Below are 4,838 nucleotides of genomic sequence, written 5' to 3'. Positions count from 1 at the left end.
TATTTATAACATGTCCCTTGGGAATCTCTCACTATATATACAAAATCCTGTCACCTGCAACTATAGATAGTTTACTTTTCCTTGAAAATTTGGGTGACAGGGTTTTTTTTTTTTTCTTGCCAAATTGCTCTGGCTAGGACTTCCAGTAAAATGCTAAGCAGTGGAGATGACAGCGGCCACCCTTGACTTGTTCTGCTCCTGGGGAAATGCTCTCCATCGTTCACTATTGAGTATGATGTTAGCCATGGGTTCCTCATGAATGCTCATTGTTATGCTAACAAAATTCCTTTGATGCCTAGTTTGCTGAAAAAAATTTTTTTTTATCATGAAAGGATAATGTAATGAATTTTGTTAAATGCCTTCCCGGGTCTATTGAGATGGTACCGTGGCTTTCCCTCCTTCTATTAATATTGTGTATTACATCAATTGTTTCCCATGGTGAACCACTCTTCCCTCCCTAGCATAAATCCCATTAGTCATGGCGTATAATCCTTTTAGTTTGCTGTGGGATTTGGTTTTCTAGTATTTTGTTCAGGATTTTCCTGTCTATATTCATAAAGAATATTGGTCTGTCATCTTCTTTTCATTCAGTATATTAGTTTTGGGCCTTAGAATCAAAGAATGCTCATAAAATACATCTTCAATATTTTGGCAAGACTTGAGTAGGGCTGGTTTTAATTCTTCTCCAAGTGTTAGACTTCACCAGTGGAATCGACTGGTCTTGGAGCTTTACTTATTGGAAGATTAGTTTTTAAATTAGTAATTCAGTGGGTTTAGTTGTTATAGACTTTCAATAGTTTCCTTTTTTTCTTGTGTCAGTCTTGATAATTTTTGTTTCTAAGAATTTATCCATTTTATCTATGTTAGTTTATCTATCACTGTGCAATTAATTGTCTAGAGTACTTTCCTATAATCCTTTAATTTATATAAATTCAATAGTAATTTCTCCACTTTTGTTTCAGATTTTAGTTATTTACCTCTTCTTTCTTTTCTTCTAGGTCAGTTTCAATTTTTGTCAATTTCGTTGGAAGTGCAAGGTTGGGAAAATTCATTTCACACAAATAGTAACAAAAAGAGAGCTGGTTGGCTGCATTAATATCAGACAAAATCAACTTAAAATAAAAACTTGTGCCTCTCACCCTCTTTCCACCATCTTTCTGTGCCCTTACCATGGTGCAAATGAATGTCCTAGCAGATGCACTCAAGAGCATCAGCAATGCCAAGAAGAGAGGCAAACTCCAGGTCTTCATCAGGCCCTGCTCCAAAGTCATCATTCAATTCCTGGTGATATTAGTGAATTTGAAATCATTGATGATCACAGAGCTGGTAAAATTGCTGTGAACCTCAGAGGCGGGTTGAACAAGTGTGAAGTGACCAGCCCTAGATTCGATGTGCAACTCAAAGACCTAGAAAATGGCAGAACAATCTGTTCCCATCCTGTTAGTTTGGCTTCACGTACTGACAACCTCAGCTGGCTTCACAGACCATGAAGAAGCAAGACGAAAACACACAGGAGGGGAAATCCCTGGATTCTTTTTCTAGAGATATAAACACATAAATAAAAAGCCTATGTGGACTGTTAAAATAAAAATAAGAGCCAGGCATGGCAGTACAAGCCTCTAATCCCAGCACTCAAAAGGCAGGCAGATCTCTGTGAGTTCCAGGCCAGCCTGGTCTACAAAGCAAGTTCCAGGACGGTTAGGGTTGTTACACAGAGAAACCCTGTCTCAAAAAACCCTAAATAAATAAATAAATAAATAAATAAATAAATAAATAAATAAATAAGATTTAAAAATAAAAATTAAAACTTGCTACTATGAATAAGGACATGACATATTGCTAAAAGAGCCAACTGAGCCGGACGGTGGTGGCGCACGCCTTTAATCCCAGCACTCGGGAGGCAGAGCCAGGTGGATCTCTGTGAGTTCGAGGCCAGCCTGGGCTACCAAGTGAGTTCCAGGAAAAGGCGCAAAGCAACACAGAGAAACCCTGTCTCAAAAAAACCAAAAAAAAAAAAAAAAAAAGGCCAACTGACAAAAATGAGACAACAATTATATCCACCAAACAGTGGAGCCCTCAAAAGCATGAGGCAAATGTTGACGTGTTTAAAGAGAAACATTCTATAACACTCCATGATGATAATTAGTTTATATAGCAATTCGACTAAGCTGTAGGCATCCACATATTTGGTCAGTGATCCTGGATGCATCTACAATGATGTTCTGGGGAGAGATTAACTTTGAATTGGGAGAAGAGGAAAAGCAGGTTGTATTCCCTAACATGTGTGGTCCTCATCCAGCAGGCCACATGTGAACAGTGCCTCTGTGAAGAGCATGTCATATTTTCCTCCATCCTGCCAATCTTTCTTTGAATTTCTGAGTCTAATCACTTATGTTTAAAATGATCACTGACAATGCAGAATCTTCTGCCATTCTAAGTTTGTTTTCTCTGCTGACTTTTTTGTTTCTCCATTCCTGCAACACTTGTTTTGTTTTGTAAAGAGTACCATTTTTTGACTCCTGTTTAGTTCGTGCCGTGCATACAGAGGCCCTGGGTCGATGTCATGTGTCTTCCCTGATTGCAATCCACCTGATACATGGAGGCCGAGTCTCTTGCTGAACCAGAGCTTCTATTTCTGCTGGTCTTGCCAGTCAGCTTGCTGACCCCTCTCTTTGTTTTTGTTTGTTTAGGAATGTCTTATTCTTCCTCCATGGATTTTGAAGAATAGTCGTGCTAGGTATAGAATTCTTGGTTAATAGTTTGTGGTTTCTTTTGTTTTCTTGTCACCTTAAATATATTGTCTGATATAAATATATAATCCCTTCTGGGCCTCAGTGGTTTCTGATAAGTAATCAGCTATGAACCACACTGAAGATCCTTTGTATGTGATAAATTAGTTCTCAATTGGTCCTTTCAGATTCTCTTTGTCTTTGACAATCTTATAATTGCCTTGGTATAGGGCCCTTTGAATTTACCTTGTTGAACTTGAACTTCTTAGATATGTATGTTAATGTCTTTCACCAAATCTAGGACTATTTTGATGATCATTTATGTATTCTTTATCTTTCTCTTTCTCTTCTTTTGGAGCTCCTTTAATGTCTACATTAGTATAGTAGATGCTGGGTTGGAGAGATGGCTCAGAGATTAAGAGCACTGACTGCTCTTCCAGAGGTCCTGAGTTCAATTCTCAGCAACCACATGGTGGCTCACAACCATCTGTAATGGGATCTGGTGCCCTCTTCTGGCCTGCAGTCATACATGCTGCATACATAATAGATAAATAAATCTTTTTTTAAAAAAATGTAGTAGATGCTGTCCCCTATGGTCTTGTTCATTTTCTTTACTTCTTTTCTTTCTGCTCCTCAGATTGGGTGATTTTAGTAACCTACCTTCAACTTCCCTAATTATGTCTCCTGCCTTCTAACATCAGCCGCTGGACTCCCTCTAGGGCTATACTTTTCAGCACCAGATTTTCTATTTTGTTCTCTCTATGCACTTCCTGCCCTTTTATTGACTCCCTTTCTAGTTCCTACATTGTTTCCCTGGCTACCCTTAGCATGATGTGATTTTCCAATAGGTTCTTTGAGCACATTAAGACAGTTCAGCTCAAGTCTTGGCCTAGTGTTGTATGTTGAATTATATGCCCCACCCCCAGTCTCCAAGGCCTCAGCATGTGACTTTATTAGGATATAAGATTTGAGGAATGTAACTAGTTGAGTTGAATTCCTTAGGACAGGCCATAATCAATCCAAGATGAGTAGAATTCTTGTAAAAAGGAGAACTTGGACACAGAGGCACATACAGGGGGACACCTTGTAAAGATGAAGGCAAACATTGGAATGATGAATCTATGCCATGGATTGCTAGCAATGTGGTAAAAAGACACCGATTCTCTCTTAAAGCTCCTAAGAGAAACCCAGCCTGCTGACAGTTAGACCTGACAGTGACAATGTTGGGAAAACTGAGCTACCCTTGATATCTCTATGTAAGTCAGGCTGGCCCTGTACTTCTGACCCACTTCTCTCCAGCTCCAGCTGACCTGACTGTCTCCATCACTAATGTAATGAAATTGTAGGCCACTGCATCTAGTTCCTTGCTACAAATATGTATTCATGCTTTAACTGGAAAAAAAAAAAAGTCTAATCAGAGTCCAGTAAGATGACTCAGTAGATAAAGGTACTTGTCACCAGGACTGATGACCTGAGTTTCATCCTCTGGACCCATATGGTAGGAGAAAACTGACTCCCTCAATTTGACCTCAGACTTCCTCCACATGTGTCCCACAGTACACACAGACACAGACACAGACACACACACAGACACACACACAGACACACACACACACACACACACCAATCAATGCAATAAAATACTGATTGACACTTAAATGTTGGAGATATATATATATATATGTATATATATATATATATATATATATATATATATATATAGAGAGAGAGAGAGAGAGAGAGAGAGAGAGAAATCAGAGGAAAACTTAAAAAAATCTATTTAAATTAACTGTTATTGGTATTGCTGTACTCTGGGGCCCACAATGTTTGTTAAAATGTTAGAAAACTTGAGTTTCAATCCTGGGCTTTGTGTTTTCTCTACCTCTCCAGATCCACTCTCTTTTATCTATGAGGGCTTATTTCTTTTTTCTTTTCTTTTTTTCTTTTTTCTTTTTGGTTTTTTGAGACAAGGTTTCTCTGTATAGCTTTGGAGCCTCTCCTGGACCTCACTCTGTAGATCAGGCTGGCCTGGAACTCAGAGATCCACCTGGCTCTTCCTCCTGAGCGCTGGGATTAAAGGCGTGCGCCACTACCGCCCAAGGGCTTATT

General features: G+C 39.0%; 1 pseudogene; it reads left to right on the top strand.

Annotated features, from left to right (window-relative positions):
• The first annotated feature begins 1,170 nt into the window (after positions 1 to 1,170).
• LOC114710571 lies at positions 1,171 to 1,542 on the top strand (annotated as a pseudogene).
• The last annotated feature ends 3,296 nt before the right edge of the window (positions 1,543 to 4,838 follow it).

This window comes from Peromyscus leucopus, chromosome 2 (assembly GCF_004664715.2).
Source record: "Peromyscus leucopus breed LL Stock chromosome 2, UCI_PerLeu_2.1, whole genome shotgun sequence".
Taxonomy (NCBI): Eukaryota; Metazoa; Chordata; class Mammalia; order Rodentia; family Cricetidae; genus Peromyscus; species Peromyscus leucopus.
This window is presented reverse-complemented; position numbering and strand designations above follow the sequence as displayed.